We start from the raw sequence: 18241 nt of genomic DNA on the forward strand, positions 1-18241 counted from the left end.
TTTGAGTTTTTGCAGTTTAACTCTGTGACTTGATGAGGATTGCGTAACGAGAAGTGAACATTTCCTTAACTAAACCAAATGGTGTTCATGCAAAATCACACTACGCTGCAAGCAGGATTCGAACCTGCGCAGGGAAACCCCATTGGATTTCGAGTCCAACGCCTTAACCACTCGGCCATGGCAGCTGCATGAGTATGGTGTCACTGTTGTCGTATACGAGTAATGCTCTGCTCATGTCAGGCCGAGACCAAAAAAATAAATTAACGGAAGGACGGGGCACGTACCAGCAGTGCCCTGTTGTCCTCACTTATTTTGCATGCTTTCATACAATTAATAAAAATAGCAACATGCATCACTCAAAGTGAGTGAAAGGGCACAGATGAGTGGTAATCAGTCACTGCATGTTTCTACCCACTTTTCCCTATATTACGGCGGTGGTAACGGGCCCTTAAGTGTACTAAGAAAGAGTCCAAAAGCCTAAACAAGACATGCTTCATAAAAAAAAGTACTCTTTTCATGACTTGTCTAGATCAGGCAGGACAGGTCCAGACTACAAACCCTTCCGAGCCACCAGCTCTCTAAAACACTTCCTGGGTGTGGAAATTGTCTCAATGTTTACATCTAGTTTGAGTTTTTTCCATTTAACTCTGTGACTTGATGAGGATTGCGTAACGAGAAGTGAACATTTACTTAACTAAACCAAATGGTGTTCATGCAAAATCACACTACGCTGCAAGCAGGATTCAAACCTGCGCAGGGAAACCCCATTGGATTTCGAGTCCAATGCCTTACCACTCGGCCATCGCAGCTGCATGAGTATGATGTCACTGTTGTCGTATACGAGCCATACGCTGCTCACGTCAGGCCGAGACCTAAAAATTAAAGTAACGGCAGAACAGGGCAAGTACCAGCAGTGCCCTGTATCCCCCACTTATTTTGAATGCTTTCATACAATTAATAAAAATAGCAACAAGCATCACTCAAAGTGAGTGACAGGGCACAGATGAGCGGTAATCAATCACTGCACATTTCTATCCTCGTTTCCCTATATTACGGCGGTGGCAAAGGGCCCTTAAGTGTACTCAGAAAGAGTCCAAAAGCTTAAACAAGACACGCTTCATAAAAAAAGTACTCTTTTCATGACTTGTCTAGATCAGGCAGGACAGGTCCAGACTACGAACCCTTCCGAGGCACCTGCTCTCTAAAACACTTCCTGGGTGTGGAAATTGTCTCAATGTTTACATCTAGTTTGAGTTTTTGCAGTTTAACTCTGTGACTTGATGAGGATTTCGTAATGAGAAGTGAACATTTACTTAACTTAACCAAATGGTGTTCATGCAAAATCTCATGCCGCTGCAAGCAGGATTCGAACCTACGCGGGGAAACCCCATTGGATTTCAAGTCTAACGCCTTAACCACTCGGCCATCGCATCTGCGTGAGTATGATGTCACAGTTGTCGTATACGAGCCATGCACTACTCACGTCAGGCCGAGACATAAAAAATAAAGTAACAGAAGGACGGGGCACGTACCAGCAGTGCCCTGTTGTCCTCACTTATTTTGCATGCTTTCATACAATTAATAAAAATAGCAATACGCATCACTCAAAGTGAGTGACAGGGCACCGATGAGCGGTAATCAATCACTGCACATTTCTATCCTCGTTTCCCTATATTACGGCGGTGGCAACGGGCCCTTAAGTGTACTCAGAAAGAGTCCAAAAGCTTAAACAAGACACGCTTCATAAAAAAAAATTACTCATTTCGTAACTTGTCTAGATCAGGCAGGATAGGTCCAGACTACAAACCCTTCCGAGCCACCTGCTCTCTAAAACACTTCCTAGGTGTGGAAATTGTTTCAATGTTTACATCTAGTTTGAGTTTTTGCCATTTAACTTTGTGACTTGATGAGGATTGCGTAACGAGAAGTGAACATTTCCTTAACTAAACCAAATGGTGTTCATGCAAAAAAACACTACGCTGCAAGCAGGTTTCGAACCTGCGCAGGGAAACCCCATTGGATTTCGAGTCCAACGCCTTAACCACTCGGCCATCGCAGCTGCATGAGTATGATGTCACTGTTGTCGTATACGAGCCATGCTCTGCTCATGTCAGGCCGAGACCAAAAAAATAAAGTAACTGAAGGACGGGGCACGTACCAGCAGTGCCCTGTTGTCCTCACTTATATTGCATGCTTTCATACAATTAATAAAAATAGCAACATGCATCACTCAAAGTGAGTGAAAGGGCACAGATAAGTGGTAATCAATCACTGCATGTTTCTACCCACTTTTCCCTATATTACGGCGGTGGTAACGGGCCCTTAAGTGTACTAAGAACGAGTCCAAAAGCCTAAACAAGACATGCTTCATAAAAAAAAGTACTCTTTTCATGACTTGTCTAGATCAGGCAGGACAGGTCCAGACTACAAACCCTTCCGAGCCACCAGCTCTCTAAAACACTTCCTGGGTGTGGAAATTGTCTCAATGTTTACATCTAGTTTGGGTTTTTTCCATTTAACTCTGTGACTTGATGAGGATTGCGTAACGAGAAGGGAACATTTACTTAACTAAACCAAATGGTGTTCATGCAAAATCACACTACGCTGCAAGCAGGATTCGAACCTGCACAGGGAAACCCCATTGGATTTCGAGTCCAACGCCTTAACCACTCGGCCATCGCAGCTGCATGAGTATGATGTCAATGTTGTCGTATACGAGCCATACTCTGCTCATGTCAGGCCGAGACCAAAAAATAAAGTAACAGAAGGACGGGGCACGTACCAGAAGTGCCCTGTTGTCCTCACTTATTTTGCATGCTTTCGTACAATTAATAAAAATAGCAATACGCAGCACTCAAAGTGAGTGACAGGGCACCGATGAGCGGTAATCAATCACTGCACATTTCTATCCTCGTTTCCCTATATTACGGCGATGGCAACGGGCCCTTAAGTGTACTCAGAAAGAGTCCAAAAGCTTAAACAAGACACGCTTCATAAAAAAAATTACTCATTTCGTAACTTGTCTAGATCAGGCAGGATAGGTCCAGACTACAAACCCTTTCGAGCCACCAGCTCTCTAAAACACTTCCTGGGTGTGGAAATTGTCTCAATGTTTACATCTAGTTTGGGTTTTTTCCATTTAACTCTGTAACTTGATGAGGATTGCGTAATGAGAAGTGAACATTTACTTAACTAAACCAAATGGTGGTCATGCAAAATCTCATGTCGCTGCAAGCAGGATTCAAACCTACGCGGGGAAACCCCATTGGATTTCAAGTCCCACGCCTTAACCACTCGGCCATTGCAGCTGCGTGAGTATGATGTCACTGTTGTTGTATACGAGCCATGCGCTACTCATGTCAGGTCGAGACCTAAAAAATAAAGTAACGGAAGGACGGGGCACATACCAGCAGTACCCTGTTGTCCTCACTTATTTCGCATACTTTCATACAATTAATAAAAATAGCAATATGCATCACTCAAAATGAGTGACAGGGCACAGATGAGCGGTAATCAATCACTGCACATTTCTACCCTCGTTTCCATATATTACGGCGGTGGCAAAGGGCCCTTAAGTGTACTCAGAAAGAGTCCAAAAGCCGAAACAAGACACGCTTCATAAAAAAAATTACTCATTTCGTAACTTGTCTAGATCAGGCAGGATAGGTCCAGACTACAAACCCTCCCGAGCCACCTGCTCTCTAAAACACTTCCTAGGTGTGGAAATTGTTTCAATGTTTACATCTAGTTTGAGTTTTTGCCATATAACTCTGTGACTTGATGAGGATTGCGTAACGAGAAGTGAACATTTCCTTAACTAAACCAAATGGTGTTCATGCAAAATCACACTACGCTGCAAGCAGGATTTGAACCTGCGCAGGGAAACCCCATTGGATTTCGAGTCCAACGCCTTAACCACTCGGCCATCGCAGCTGCATGAGTATGATGTCACTGTTGTCGTATACGAGCCATGCTCTGCTCATGTCAGGCGGAGACCAAAAAAATAAAGTAACGGAAGGACGGGGCACGTACCAGCAGTGCCCTGTTGTCCTCACTTATTTTGCATGCTTTCATACAATTAATAAAAATAGCAACATCCATCACTCAAAGTGAGTGAAAGGGCACATGTGAGTGGTAATCAATCACTGCATGTTTCTACCCACTTTTCCCTATATTACGGCGGTGGTAACGGGCCCTTAAGTGTACTAAGAAAGAGTCCAAAAGCCTAAACAAGACACGCTTCATAAAAAAAATAATTACTCTTTTCGTGACTTGTCTAGATCATGTAGGACAGGTCCAGACTACGAACCCTTCTGAGGCACCTGCTCTCTAAAACACTTCCTGGGTGTGGAAATTGTCTCAATGTTTATATCTAGTTTGAGTTTTTGCCGTTTAACTCTGTGACTTGATGAGGATTGCGTAACAAGAAGTGAACATTTACTTAACTAAACCAAATGGTGTTCATGCAAAATCTCATGACGCTGCAAGCAGGATTCGAACCTACGCGGGGAAACCCATTGGATTTCAAGTCCAACGCCTTAACCACTCGGCCATCGCAGCTGCGTGAGTATGATGTCACAGTTGTCGTATATGAGCCATGCACTACTCACGTCAGGCCGAGACATAAAAAATAAAGTAACAGAAGGACGGGGCACGTACCAGCACTGCCCTGTTGTCCTCACTTATTTTGCATGCTTTCATACAATTAATAAAAATAGCAATACCCATCACTCAAAGTGAGTGACAGGGCACCGATGAGCGGTAATCAATCACTGCACATTTCTATCCTCGTTTCCCTATATTACGGCGGTGGCAACGGGCCCTTAAGTGTACTCAGAAAGAGTCCAAAAGCTTAAACAAGACACGCTTCATAAAAAAAATTACTCATTTCGTAACTTGTCTAGATCAGGCAGGATAGGTCCTGACTACAAACCCTTCCGAGCCACCTGCTCTCTAAAACACTTCCTAGGTGTGGAAATTGTTTCAATGTTTACATCTAGTTTGAGTTTTTGCCATATAACTCTGTGACTTGATGAGGATTGCGTAACGAGAAGTGAACATTTCCTTAACTAAACCAAATGGTGTTCATGCAAAATCACACTACGCTGCAAGCAGGATTCGAACCTGCGCAGGGAAACCCCATTGGATTTCGAGTCCAACGCCTTAACCACTCGGCCATTGCAGCTGCATGTGTATGATGTCACTGTTGTCGTATACTAGCCATGCTCTGCTCATGTCAGGCCGAGACCAAAAAAATAAAGTAACGGAAGGACGGGGCACGTACCAGCAGTGCCCTGTTGTCCTCACTTATTTTGCATGCTTTCATACAATTAATAAAAATAGCAACATGCATCACTCAAAGTGAGTGAAAGGGAACAGATGAGTGGTAATCAATCACTGCATGTTTCTACCCACTTTTCCCTATATTACGGCGGTGGTAACGGGCCCTTAAGTGTACTAAGAAAGAGTCCAAAAGCCTAAACAAGACACGCTTCATAAAAAAAATAATTACTCTTTTCGTGACTTGTCTAGATCATGCAGGACAGGTCCAGACTACGAACCCTTCCGAGGCACCTGCTCTCTAAAACACTTCCTGGGTGTGGAAATTGTCTCAATGTTTATATCTAGTTTGAGTTTTTGCCGTTTAACTCTGTGACTTGATGAGGATTGCATAACAAGAAGTGAACATTTACTTAACTAAACCAAATGGTGTTCATGCAAAATCTCATGACGCTGCAAGCAGGATTCGAACCTACGCGGGGAAACCCATTGGATTTCAAGTCCAACGCCTTAACCACTCGGCCATCGCAGCTGCGTGAGTATGATGTCACAGTTGTCGTATATGAGCCATGCACTACTCACGTCAGGCCGAGACATAAAAAATAAAGTAACAGAAGGACGGGGCACGTACCAGCACTGCCCTGTTGTCCTCACTTATTTTGCATGCTTTCATACAATTAATAAAAATAGCAATACGCATCACTCAAAGTGAGTGACAGGGCACCGATGAGCGGTAATCAATCACTGCACATTTCTATCCTCGTTTCCCTATATTACGGCGGTGGCAACGGGCCCTTAAGTGTACTCAGAAAGAGTCCAAAAGCTTAAACAAGACACGCTTCATAAAAAAAATTACTCATTTCGTAACTTGTCTAGATCAGGCAGGATAGGTCCTGACTACAAACCCTTCCGAGCCACCTGCTCTCTAAAACACTTCCTAGGTGTGGAAATTGTTTCAATGTTTACATCTAGTTTGAGTTTTTGCCATATAACTCTGTGACTTGATGAGGATTGCGTAACGAGAAGTGAACATTTCCTTAACTAAACCAAATGGTGTTCATGCAAAATCACACTACGCTGCAAGCAGGATTCGAACCTGCGCAGGGAAACCCCATTGGATTTCGAGTCCAACGCCTTAACCACTCGGCCATCGCAGCTGCATGTGTATGATGCCACTGTTGTCGTATACTAGCCATGCTCTGCTCATGTCAGGCGGAGACCAAAAAAATAAAGTAACGGAAGGACGGGGCACGTACCAGCAGTGCCCTGTTGTCCTCACTTATTTTGCATGCATTCATACAATTAATAAAAATAGCAACATGCATCACTCAAAGTGAGTGAAAGGGCACAGATGAGTGGTAATCAATCACTGCATGTTTCTACCCACTTTTCCCTATATTACGGCAGTGGTAACGGGCCCTTGAGTATACTAAGAAAGAGTTCAAAAGCCTAAACAAGACATGCATCATAAAAAAAACTACTCTTTTCATGACTTGTCTAGATCAGGCAGGACAGGTCCAGATTACAAACCCTTCCGAGCCACCAGCTCTCTAAAACACTTCCTGGGTGTGGAAATTGTCTCAATGTTTACATCTAGTTTGAGTTTTTGCCATTTAACTCTGTGACTTGATGAGGATTGCGAACGAGAAGTGAACATTTCCTTAACTAAACCAAATGGTGTTCATGCAAAATCATACTACGCTGCAAGCAGGATTCGAACCTGCGCAGGGAAACCCCATTGGATTTCGAGTCCAACGCCTTAACCACTCGGCCATTGCAGCTGCGTGAGTATGATGTCACTGTTGTTGTATACGAGCCATGCGCTACTCATGTCAGGTCGAGACCTAAAAAATAAAGTAACGGAAGGACGGGGCACATACCAGCAGTACCCTGTTGTCCTCACTTATTTCGCATACTTTCATACAATTAATAAAAATAGCAATATGCATCACTCAAAATGAGTGACAGGGCACAGATGAGCGGTAATCAATCACTGCACATTTCTACCCTCGTTTCCATATATTACGGCGGTGGCAAAGGGCCCTTAAGTGTACTCAGAAAGAGTCCAAAAGCCGAAACAAGACACGCTTCATAAAAAAAATGACTCATTTCGTAACTTGTCTAGATCAGGCAGGATAGGTCCAGACTACAAACCCTTCCGAGCCACCTGCTCTCTAAAACACTTCCTAGGTGTGGAAATTGTTTCAATGTTTACATCTAGTTTGAGTTTTTGCCATATAACTCTGTGACTTGATGAGGATTGCGTAACGAGAAGTGAACATTTCCTTAACTAAACCAAATGGTGTTCATGCAAAATCACACTACGCTGCAAGCAGGATTTGAACCTGCGCAGGGAAACCCCATTGGATTTCGAGTCCAACGCCTTAACCACTCGGCCATCGCAGCTGCATGAGTATGATGTCACTGTTGTCGTATACGAGCCATGCTCTGCTCATGTCAGGCGGAGACCAAAAAAATAAAGTAACGGAAGGACGGGGCACGTACCAGCAGTGCCCTGTTGTCCTCACTTATTTTGCATGCTTTCATACAATTAATAAAAATAGCAACATCCATCACTCAAAGTGAGTGAAAGGGCACATGTGAGTGGTAATCAATCACTGCATGTTTCTACCCACTTTTCCCTATATTACGGCGGTGGTAACGGGCCCTTAAGTGTACTAAGAAAGAGTCCAAAAGCCTAAACAAGACACGCTTCATAAAAAAAATAATTACTCTTTTCGTGACTTGTCTAGATCATGCAGGACAGGTCCAGACTACGAACCCTTCCGAGGCACCTGCTCTCTAAAACACTTCCTGGGTGTGGAAATTGTCTCAATGTTTATATCTAGTTTGAGTTTTTGCCGTTTAACTCTGTGACTTGATGAGGATTGCGTAACAAGAAGTGAACATTTACTTAACTAAACCAAATGGTGTTCATGCAAAATCTCATGACGCTGCAAGCAGGATTCCAACCTACGCGGGGAAACCCATTGGATTTCAAGTCCAACGCCTTAACCACTCGGCCATCGCAGCTGAGTGAGTATGATGTCACAGTTGTCGTATATGAGCCATGCACTACTCACGTCAGGCCGAGACATAAAAAATAAAGTAACAGAAGGACGGGGCACGTACCAGCACTGCCCTGTTGTCCTCACTTATTTTGCATGCTTTCATACAATTAATAAAAATAGCAATACCCATCACTCAAAGTGAGTGACAGGGCACCGATGAGCGGTAATCAATCACTGCACATTTCTATCCTCGTTTCCCTATATTACGGCGGTGGCAACGGGCCCTTAAGTGTACTCAGAAAGAGTCCAAAAGCTTAAACAAGACACGCTTCATAAAAAAAATTACTCATTTCGTAACTTGTCTAGATCAGGCAGGATAGGTCCTGACTACAAACCCTTTCGAGCCACCTGCTCTCTAAAACACTTCCTAGGTGTGGAAATTGTTTCAATGTTTACATCTAGTTTGAGTTTTTGCCATTTAACTCTGTGACTTGATGAGGATTGCGTAACGAGAAGTGAACATTTCCTTAACTAAACCAAATGGTGTTCATGCAAAATCACACTACGCTGCAAGCAGGACTCGAACCTGCGCAGGGAAACCCCATTGGATTTCGAGTCCAACGCCTTAACCACTCGGCCATCGCAGCTGCATGAGTATGATGTCACTGTTGTCATATATACGAGCCATGCTCTGCTCATGTCAGACGGAGACCAAAAAAATAAAGTAACGGAAGGACGGGGCACGTACCAGCAGTGCCCTGTTGTCCTCACTTATTTTGCATGCTTTCATACAATTAATAAAAATAGCAACATGCATCACTCAAAGTGAGTGAAAGGGCACAGATGAGTGGTAATCAATCACTGCATGTTTCTACCCACTTTTCACTATATTACGGCGGTGGTAACGGGCCCTTAAGTATACTAAGAAAGAGTCCAAAAGCCTAAACAAGACATGCTTCATAAAAAAAAGTACTCTTTTCATGACTTGTCTAGATCAGGCAGGACAGGTCCAGACTACAAACCCTTCCGAGCCACCAGCTCTCTAAAACACTTCCTGGGTGTGGAAATTGTCTCAATGTTTACATCTAGTTTGAGTTTTTTTCCATTTAAATCTGTGACTTGATGAGGATTGCGTAACGAGAAGTGAACATTTACTTAACTAAACCAAATGGTGTTCATGCAAAATCTCACGACGCTGCAAGCAGGATTCGAACCTACGCGGGGAAACCTCATTGGATTTCAAGTCCAACGCCTTAACCACTCGGCCATCGCAGCTGCGTGAGTATGATGTCACTGTTGTCGTATACGAGCCATGCGCTACTCATGTCAGGTCGAGACCTAAAAAATAAAGTAACGGAAGGACGGGGCACATACCAGCAGTGCCCTGTTGTCCTCACTTATTTCGCATACTTTCATACAATTAATAAAAATAGCAATATGCATCACTCAAAATGAGTGATAGGGCACAGATGAGCGGTAATCAATCACTGCACATTTCTACCCTCGTTTCCATATATTACGGCGGTGGCAACGGGCCCTTAAGTGTACTCAGAAAGAGTCCAAAAGCCTAAACAAGACACGCTTCATAAAAAAAATTACTCATTTCGTAACTTGTCTAGATCAGGCAGGATTCCGAGCCACCTGCTCTCTAAAACACTTCCTAGGTGTGGAAATTGTTTCAATGTTTACATCTAGTTTGAGTTTTTGCCGTTTAACTCTGTGACTTGATGAGGATTGCGTAACAAGAAGTAAACATTTACTTAACTAAACCAAATGGTGTTCATGCAAAATCTCATGACGCTGCAAGCAGGATTCAAACCGACGCGGAGAAACCCCATTGGATTTCAAGTCCAACGCCTTAACCACTCGGCCATCGCAGCTGCATGAGTATGATGTCACAGTTGTCGTATACGAGCCATGCACTACTCACGTCAGGCCAAGACATAAAAAATAAAGTAACAGAAGGACGGGGCACGTACCAGCCGTGCCCTGTTGTCCTCACTTATTTTGCATGCTTTCATACAATTAATAAAAATAGCAACATGCATCACTCAAAGTGAGTGACAGGGCACCGATGAGCGGTAATCAATCACTGCACATTTCTATCCTCGTTTCCATATATTACGGCGGTGGCAAAGGGCCCTTAAGTGTACTCAGAAAGAGTCCAAAAGCTTAAACAAGACACGCTTCATTAAAAAAAGTACTCTTTTCATGACTTGTCTAGATCAGGCAGGACAGGTCCAGACTACGAACCCTTCCGAGCCACCTGCTCTCTAAAACACTTCCTGGGTGTGGAAATTGTCTCAATGTTTACATCTAGTTTGAGTTTTTGCAGTTTAACTCTGTGACTTGATGAGGATTGCGTAATGAGAAGTGAACATTTACTTAACTTATCCAAATGGTGATCATGCAAAATCTCATGCCGCTGCAAGCAGGATTCGAACCTACGCGGGGAAACCCCATTGGATTTCAAGTCCAACGCCTTAACCACTCGGCCATCGCAGCTGTGTGAGTATGATGTCACAGTTGTCGTATACGAGCCATGCACTACTCACGTCAGGCCGAGACATAAAAAATAAAGTAACAGAAGGACGGGGCACGTACCAGCAGTGCCCTGTTGTCCTCACTTATTTTGCATGCTTTCATACAATTAATAAAAATAGCAATACCCATCACTCAAAGTGAGTGACAGGGCACCGATGAGTGGTAATCAATCACTGCACATTTCTATCCTCGTTTCCCTATATTACGGCAGTGGCAACGGGCCCTTAAGTGTACTCAGAAAGAGTCCAAAAGCTTAAACAAGACACGCTTCATAAAAAAAATTACTCATTTCGTAACTTGTCTAGATCAGGCAGGATAGGTCCAGACTACAAACCCTTCCGAGCCACCTGCTCTCTAAAACACTTCCTAGGTGTGGAAATTGTTTCAATGTTTACATCTAGTTTGAGTTTTTGCCATTTAACTCTCTGACTTGATGAGGATTGCGTAACGAGAAGTGAACATTTCCTTAACTAAACCAAATGGTGTTCATGCAAAATCACACTACGCTGCAAGCAGGATTCGAACCTGCGCAGGGAAACCCCATTGGATTTCGAGTCCAACGCCTTAACCACTCGGCCATGGCAGCTGCATGAGTATGGTGTTACTGTTGTCGTATACGAGTAATGCTCTGCTCATGTCAGGCCGAGACCAAAAAAAATAAATTAACGGAAGGACGGGGCACGTACCAGCAGTGCCCTGTTGTCCTCACTTATTTTGCATGCTTTCATACAATTAATAAAAATAGCAACATGCATCACTCAAAGTGAGTGAAAGGGCACAGATGAGTGGTAATCAGTCACTGCATGTTTCTACCCACTTTTCCCTATATTACGGCGGTGGTAACGGGCCCTTAAGTGTACTAAGAAAGAGTCCAAAAGCCTAAACAAGACATGCTTCATAAAAAAAAGTACTCTTTTCATGACTTGTCTAGATCAGGCAGGACAGGTCCAGACTACAAACCCTTCCGAGCCACCAGCTCTCTAAAACACTTCCTGGGTGTGGAAATTGTCTCAATGTTTACATCTAGTTTGAGTTTTTTCCATTTAACTCTGTGACTTGATGAGGATTGCGTAACGAGAAGTGAACATTTACTTAACTAAACCAAATGGTGTTCATGCAAAATCACACTACGCTGCAAGCAGGATTCAAACCTGCGCAGGGAAACCCCATTGGATTTCGAGTCCAATGCCTTACCACTCGGCCATCGCAGCTGCATGAGTATGATGTCACTGTTGTCGTATACGAGCCATACGCTGCTCACGTCAGGCCGAGACCTAAAAATTAAAGTAACGGCAGAACAGGGCAAGTACCAGCAGTGCCCTGTATCCCCCACTTATTTTGAATGCTTTCATACAATTAATAAAAATAGCAACAAGCATCACTCAAAGTGAGTGACAGGGCACAGATGAGCGGTAATCAATCACTGCACATTTCTATCCTCGTTTCCCTATATTACGGCGGTGGCAAAGGGCCCTTAAGTGTACTCAGAAAGAGTCCAAAAGCTTAAACAAGACACGCTTCATAAAAAAAGTACTCTTTTCATGACTTGTCTAGATCAGGCAGGACAGGTCCAGACTACAAACCCTTCCGAGCCACCAGCTCTCTAAAACACTTCCTGGGTGTGGAAATTGTCTCAATGTTTACATCTAGTTTGAGTTTTTGCCATTTAACTCTGTGACTTGATGAGAATTGCGAACGAGAAGTGAACATTTCCTTAACTAAACCAAATGGTGTTCATGCAAAATCATACTACGCTGCAAGCAGGATTCGAACCTGCACAGGGAAACCCCATTGGATTTCAAGTCCAACGCCTTAACCACTCGGCCATTGCAGCTGCGTGAGTATGATGTCACTGTTGTTGTATACGAGCCATGCGCTACTCATGTCAGGTCGAGACCTAAAAAATAAAGTAACAGAAGGACGGGGCACATACCAGCAGTACCCTGTTGTCCTCACTTATTTCGCATACTTTCATACAATTAATAAAAATAGCAATATGCATCACTCAAAATGAGTGACAGGGCACAGATGAGCGGTAATCAATCACTGCACATTTCTACCCTCGTTTCCATATATTACGGCGGTGGCAAAGGGCCCTTAAGTGTACTCAGAAAGAGTCCAAAAGCCGAAACAAGACACGCTTCATAAAAAAAATTACTCATTTCGTAACTTGTCTAGATCAGGCAGGATAGGTCCAGACTACAAACCCTTCCGAGCCACCTGCTCTCTAAAACACTTCCTAGGTGTGGAAATTGTTTCAATGTTTACATCTAGTTTGAGTTTTTGCCATATAACTCTGTGACTTGATGAGGATTGCGTAACGAGAAGTGAACATTTCCTTAACTAAACCAAATGGTGTTCATGCAAAATCACACTACGCTGCAAGCAGGATTTGAACCTGCGCAGGGAAACCCCATTGGATTTCGAGTCCAACGCCTTAACCACTCGGCCATCGCAGCTGCATGAGTATGATGTCACTGTTGTCGTATACGAGCCATGCTCTGCTCATGTCAGGCGGAGACCAAAAAAATAAAGTAACGGAAGGACGGGGCACGTACCAGCAGTGCCCTGTTGTCCTCACTTATTTTGCATGCTTTCATACAATTAATAAAAATAGCAACATCCATCACTCAAAGTGAGTGAAAGGGCACATGTGAGTGGTAATCAATCACTGCATGTTTCTACCCACTTTTCCCTATATTACGGCGGTGGTAACGGGCCCTTAAGTGTACTAAGAAAGAGTCCAAAAGCCTAAACAAGACACGCTTCATAAAAAAAATAATTACTCTTTTCGTGACTTGTCTAGATCATGCAGGACAGGTCCAGACTACGAACCCTTCCGAGGCACCTGCTCTCTAAAACACTTCCTGGGTGTGGAAATTGTCTCAATGTTTATATCTAGTTTGAGTTTTTGCCGTTTAACTCTGTGACTTGATGAGGATTGCGTAACAAGAAGTGAACATTTACTTAACTAAACCAAATGGTGTTCATGCAAAATCTCATGACGCTGCAAGCAGGATTCGAACCTACGCGGGGAAACCCATTGGATTTCAAGTCCAACGCCTTAACCACTCGGCCATCGCAGCTGAGTGAGTATGATGTCACAGTTGTCGTATATGAGCCATGCACTACTCACGTCAGGCCGAGACATAAAAAATAAAGTAACAGAAGGACGGGGCACGTACCAGCACTGCCCTGTTGTCCTCACTTATTTTGCATGCTTTCATACAATTAATAAAAATAGCAATACCCATCACTCAAAGTGAGTGACAGGGCACCGATGAGCGGTAATCAATCACTGCACATTTCTATCCTCGTTTCCCTATATTACGGCGGTGGCAACGGGCCCTTAAGTGTACTCAGAAAGAGTCCAAAAGCTTAAACAAGACACGCTTCATAAAAAAATTACTCATTTCGTAACTTGTCTAGATCAGGCAGGATAGGTCCTGACTACAAACCCTTCCGAGCCACCTGCTCTCTAAAACACTTCCTAGGTGTGGAAATTGTTTCAATGTTTACATCTAGTTTGAGTTTTTGCCATTTAACTCTGTGACTTGATGAGGATTGCGTAACGAGAAGTGAACATTTCCTTAACTAAACCAAATGGTGTTCATCCAAAATCACACTACGCTGCAAGCAGGATTCGAACCTGCGCAGGGAAACCCCATTGGATTTCGAGTCCAACGCCTTAACCACTCGGCCATCGCAGCTGCATGAGTATGATGTCACTGTTGTCGTATACGAGCCATGCTCTGCTCATGTCAGACGGAGACCAAAAAAATAAAGTAACGGAAGGACGGGGCACGTACCAGCAGTGCCCTGTTGTCCTCACTTATTTTGCATGCTTTCATACAATTAATAAAAATAGCAACATGCATCACTCAAAGTGAGTGAAAGGGCACAGATGAGTGGTAATCAATCACTGCATGTTTCTACCCACTTTTCACTATATTACGGCGGTGGTAACAGGCCCTTAAGTATACTAAGAAAGAGTCCAAAAGCCTAAACAAGACATGCTTCATAAAAAAAAGTACTCTTTTCATGACTTGTCTAGATCAGGCAGGACAGGTCCAGACTACAAACCCTTCCGAGCCACCAGCTCTCTAAAACACTTCCTGGGTGTGGAAATTGTCTCAATGTTTACATCTAGTTTGAGTTTTTTTCCATTTAAATCTGTGACTTGATGAGGATTGCGTAACGAGAAGTGAACATTTACTTAACTAAACCAAATGGTGTTCATGCAAAATCTCACGACGCTGCAAGCAGGATTCGAACCTACGCGAGGAAACCTCATTGGATTTCAAGTCCAACGCCTTAACCACTCGGCCATCGCAGCTGCGTGAGTATGATGTCACTGTTGTCGTATACGAGCCATGCGCTACTCATGTCAGGTCGAGACCTAAAAAACTAAAGTAACGGAAGGACGGGGCACATACCAGCAGTGCCCTGTTGTCCTCACTTATTTCGCATACTTTCATACAATTAATAAAAATAGCAATATGCATCACTCAAAATGAGTGACAGGGCACAGATGAGCGGTAATCAATCACTGCACATTTCTACCCTCGTTTCCATATATTACGGCGGTGGCAACGGGCCCTTAAGTGTACTCAGAAAGAGTCCAAAAGCCTAAACAAGACACGCTTCATAAAAAAAATTACTCATTTCGTAACTTGTCTAGATCAGGCAGGATAGGTCCAGACTACAAACCCTTCCGAGCCACCTGCTCTCTAAAACACTTCCTAGGTGTGGAAATTGTTTCAATGTTTACATCTAGTTTGAGTTTTTGCCGTTTAACTCTGTGACTTGATGAGGATTGCGTAACAAGAAGTAAACATTTACTTAACTAAACCAAATGGTGTTCATGCAAAATCTCATGACGCTGCAAGCAGGATTCAAACCGACGCGGAGAAACCCCATTGGATTTCAAGTCCAACGCCTTAACCACTCGGCCATCGCAGCTGCATGAGTATGATGTCACAGTTGTCGTATACGAGCCATGCACTACTCACGTCAGGCCAAGACATAAAAAATAAAGTAACAGAAGGACGGGGCACGTACCAGCCGTGCCCTGTTGTCCTCACTTATTTTGCATGCTTTCATACAATTAATAAAAATAGCAACATGCATCACTCAAAGTGAGTGACAGGGCACCGATGAGCGGTAATCAATCACTGCACATTTCTATCCTCGTTTCCATATATTACGGCGGTGGCAAAGGGCCCTTAAGTGTACTCAGAAAGAGTCCAAAAGCTTAAACAAGACACGATTCATAAAAAAAAGTACTCTTTTCATGACTTGTCTAGATCAGGCAGGACAGGTCCAGACTACGAACCCTTCCGAGCCACCTGCTCTCTAAAACACTTCCTGGGTGTGGAAATTGTCTCAATGTTTACATCTAGTTTGAGTTTTTGCAGTTTAACTCTGTGACTTGATGAGGATTGCGTAATGAGAAGTGAACATTTACTTAACTTATCCAAATGGTGTTCATGCAAAATCTCATGCCGCTGCAAGCAGGATTCGAACCTACGCGGGGAAACCCCATTGGATTTCAAGTCCAACGCCTTAACCACTCGGCCATCGCAGCTGTGTGAGTATGATGTCACAGTTGTCGTATACGAGCCATGCACTACTCACGTCAGGCCGAGACATAAAAAATAAAGTAACAGAAGGACGGGGCACGTACCAGCAGTGCCCTGTTGTCCTCACTTATTTTGCATGCTTTCATACAATTAATAAAAATAGCAATACGCATCACTCAAAGTGAGTGACAGGGCACCGATGAGTGGTAATCAATCACTGCACATTTCTATCCTCGTTTCCCTATATTACGGCAGTGGCAACGGGCCCTTAAGTGTACTCAGAAAGAGTCCAAAAGCTTAAACAAGACACGCTTCATAAAAAAAATTACTCATTTCGTAACTTGTCTAGATCAGGCAGGATAGGTCCAGACTACAAACCCTTCCGAGCCACCTGCTCTCTAAAACACTTCCTAGGTGTGGAAATTGTTTCAATGTTTACATCTAGTTTGAGTTTTTGCCATTTAACTCTCTGACTTGATGAGGATTGCGTAACGAGAAGTGAACATTTCCTTAACTAAACCAAATGGTGTTCATGCAAAATCACACTACGCTGCAAGCAGGATTCGAACCTGCGCAGGGAAACCCCATTGGATTTCGAGTCCAACGCCTTAACCACTCGGCCATGGCAGCTGCATGAGTATGGTGTCACTGTTGTCGTATACGAGTAATGCTCTGCTCATGTCAGGCCGAGACCAAAAAAATAAATTAACGGAAGGACGGGGCACGTACCAGCAGTGCCCTGTTGTCCTCACTTATTTTGCATGCTTTCATACAATTAATAAAAATAGCAACATGCATCACTCAAAGTGAGTGAAAGGGCACAGATGAGTGGTAATCAGTCACTGCATGTTTCTACCCACTTTTCCCTATATTACGGCGGTGGTAACGGGCCCTTAAGTGTACTAAGAAAGAGTCAAAAAGCCTAAACAAGACATGCTTCATAAAAAAAAGTACTCTTTTCATGACTTGTCTAGATCAGGCAGGACAGGTCCAGACTACAAACCCTTCCGAGCCACCAGCTCTCTAAAACACTTCCTGGGTGTGGAAATTGTCTCAATGTTTACATCTAGTTTGAGTTTTTTCCATTTAACTCTGTGACTTGATGAGGATTGCGTAACGAGAAGTGAACATTTACTTAACTAAACCAAATGGTGTTCATGCAAAATCACACTACGCTGCAAGCAGGATTCAAACCTGCGCAGGGAAACCCCATTGGGTTTCGAGTCCAATGCCTTACCACTCGGCCATCGCAGCTGCATGAGTATGATGTCACTGTTGTCGTATACGAGCCATACGCTGCTCACGTCAGGCCGAGACCTAAAAATTAAAGTAACGGCAGAACAGGGCAAGTACCAGCAGTGCCCTGTATCCCCCACTTATTTTGAATGCTTTCATACAATTAATAAAAATAGCAACAAGCATCACTCAAAGTGAGTGACAGGGCACAGATGAGCGGTAATCAATCACTGCACATTTCTATCCTCGTTTCCCTATATTACGGCGGTGGCAAAGGGCCCTTAAGTGTACTCAGAAAGAGTCCAAAAGCTTAAACAAGACACGCTTCATAAAAAAAGTACTCTTTTCATGACTTGTCTAGATCAGGCAGGACAGGTCCAGACTACGAACCCTTCCGAGGCACCTGCTCTCTAAAACACTTCCTGGGTGTGGAAATTGTCTCAATGTTTACATCTAGTTTGAGTTTTTGCAGTTTAACTCTGTGACTTGATGAGGATTTCGTAATGAGAAGTGAACATTTACTTAACTTAACCAAATGGTGTTCATGCAAAATCTCATGCCGCTGCAAGCAGGATTCGAACCTACGCG

At 43.5% G+C, this 18241-nt stretch overlaps 24 non-coding genes across 24 annotated transcripts; all 24 read right to left on the minus strand.

Annotated features, from left to right (window-relative positions):
- Positions 1–103: 103 nt before the first annotated feature.
- TRNAS-CGA (transfer RNA serine (anticodon CGA)) lies at positions 104–185 on the minus strand. Its single transcript has one exon. It is a non-coding gene; the product is annotated as a tRNA-Ser (tRNA).
- Positions 186–728: 543 nt separating this feature from the next.
- Positions 729–809, minus strand: TRNAS-CGA (transfer RNA serine (anticodon CGA)). Its single transcript has one exon. It is a non-coding gene; the product is annotated as a tRNA-Ser (tRNA).
- Positions 810–1977: 1168 nt separating this feature from the next.
- On the minus strand, positions 1978–2059 carry TRNAS-CGA (transfer RNA serine (anticodon CGA)). The gene has a single exon. It is a non-coding gene; the product is annotated as a tRNA-Ser (tRNA).
- Positions 2060–2602: 543 nt separating this feature from the next.
- TRNAS-CGA (transfer RNA serine (anticodon CGA)) lies at positions 2603–2684 on the minus strand. Its single transcript has one exon. It is a non-coding gene; the product is annotated as a tRNA-Ser (tRNA).
- Positions 2685–3851: 1167 nt separating this feature from the next.
- On the minus strand, positions 3852–3933 carry TRNAS-CGA (transfer RNA serine (anticodon CGA)). The gene has a single exon. It is a non-coding gene; the product is annotated as a tRNA-Ser (tRNA).
- A 546-nt stretch (positions 3934–4479) lies between these two features.
- TRNAS-UGA (transfer RNA serine (anticodon UGA)) lies at positions 4480–4560 on the minus strand. The gene has a single exon. It is a non-coding gene; the product is annotated as a tRNA-Ser (tRNA).
- A 543-nt stretch (positions 4561–5103) lies between these two features.
- TRNAS-CGA (transfer RNA serine (anticodon CGA)) lies at positions 5104–5185 on the minus strand. Its single transcript has one exon. It is a non-coding gene; the product is annotated as a tRNA-Ser (tRNA).
- Positions 5186–5731: 546 nt separating this feature from the next.
- On the minus strand, positions 5732–5812 carry TRNAS-UGA (transfer RNA serine (anticodon UGA)). Its single transcript has one exon. It is a non-coding gene; the product is annotated as a tRNA-Ser (tRNA).
- A 543-nt stretch (positions 5813–6355) lies between these two features.
- On the minus strand, positions 6356–6437 carry TRNAS-CGA (transfer RNA serine (anticodon CGA)). Its single transcript has one exon. It is a non-coding gene; the product is annotated as a tRNA-Ser (tRNA).
- A 542-nt stretch (positions 6438–6979) lies between these two features.
- On the minus strand, positions 6980–7061 carry TRNAS-CGA (transfer RNA serine (anticodon CGA)). The gene has a single exon. It is a non-coding gene; the product is annotated as a tRNA-Ser (tRNA).
- Positions 7062–7604: 543 nt separating this feature from the next.
- On the minus strand, positions 7605–7686 carry TRNAS-CGA (transfer RNA serine (anticodon CGA)). Its single transcript has one exon. It is a non-coding gene; the product is annotated as a tRNA-Ser (tRNA).
- Positions 7687–8856: 1170 nt separating this feature from the next.
- Positions 8857–8938, minus strand: TRNAS-CGA (transfer RNA serine (anticodon CGA)). The gene has a single exon. It is a non-coding gene; the product is annotated as a tRNA-Ser (tRNA).
- Positions 8939–9484: 546 nt separating this feature from the next.
- Positions 9485–9566, minus strand: TRNAS-UGA (transfer RNA serine (anticodon UGA)). The gene has a single exon. It is a non-coding gene; the product is annotated as a tRNA-Ser (tRNA).
- A 1148-nt stretch (positions 9567–10714) lies between these two features.
- Positions 10715–10796, minus strand: TRNAS-UGA (transfer RNA serine (anticodon UGA)). The gene has a single exon. It is a non-coding gene; the product is annotated as a tRNA-Ser (tRNA).
- A 543-nt stretch (positions 10797–11339) lies between these two features.
- TRNAS-CGA (transfer RNA serine (anticodon CGA)) lies at positions 11340–11421 on the minus strand. Its single transcript has one exon. It is a non-coding gene; the product is annotated as a tRNA-Ser (tRNA).
- A 544-nt stretch (positions 11422–11965) lies between these two features.
- TRNAS-CGA (transfer RNA serine (anticodon CGA)) lies at positions 11966–12046 on the minus strand. The gene has a single exon. It is a non-coding gene; the product is annotated as a tRNA-Ser (tRNA).
- A 541-nt stretch (positions 12047–12587) lies between these two features.
- On the minus strand, positions 12588–12669 carry TRNAS-UGA (transfer RNA serine (anticodon UGA)). The gene has a single exon. It is a non-coding gene; the product is annotated as a tRNA-Ser (tRNA).
- A 543-nt stretch (positions 12670–13212) lies between these two features.
- On the minus strand, positions 13213–13294 carry TRNAS-CGA (transfer RNA serine (anticodon CGA)). Its single transcript has one exon. It is a non-coding gene; the product is annotated as a tRNA-Ser (tRNA).
- Positions 13295–13840: 546 nt separating this feature from the next.
- Positions 13841–13921, minus strand: TRNAS-UGA (transfer RNA serine (anticodon UGA)). The gene has a single exon. It is a non-coding gene; the product is annotated as a tRNA-Ser (tRNA).
- A 542-nt stretch (positions 13922–14463) lies between these two features.
- TRNAS-CGA (transfer RNA serine (anticodon CGA)) lies at positions 14464–14545 on the minus strand. Its single transcript has one exon. It is a non-coding gene; the product is annotated as a tRNA-Ser (tRNA).
- Positions 14546–15089: 544 nt separating this feature from the next.
- On the minus strand, positions 15090–15171 carry TRNAS-UGA (transfer RNA serine (anticodon UGA)). Its single transcript has one exon. It is a non-coding gene; the product is annotated as a tRNA-Ser (tRNA).
- Positions 15172–16340: 1169 nt separating this feature from the next.
- TRNAS-UGA (transfer RNA serine (anticodon UGA)) lies at positions 16341–16422 on the minus strand. The gene has a single exon. It is a non-coding gene; the product is annotated as a tRNA-Ser (tRNA).
- Positions 16423–16965: 543 nt separating this feature from the next.
- Positions 16966–17047, minus strand: TRNAS-CGA (transfer RNA serine (anticodon CGA)). The gene has a single exon. It is a non-coding gene; the product is annotated as a tRNA-Ser (tRNA).
- A 543-nt stretch (positions 17048–17590) lies between these two features.
- On the minus strand, positions 17591–17671 carry TRNAS-CGA (transfer RNA serine (anticodon CGA)). The gene has a single exon. It is a non-coding gene; the product is annotated as a tRNA-Ser (tRNA).
- Positions 17672–18241: the final 570 nt, after the last annotated feature.

Source organism: Lissotriton vulgaris, chromosome 11 (genome assembly GCF_964263255.1).
Source record: "Lissotriton vulgaris chromosome 11, aLisVul1.2, whole genome shotgun sequence".
NCBI lineage: Eukaryota > Metazoa > Chordata > Amphibia > Caudata > Salamandridae > Lissotriton > Lissotriton vulgaris.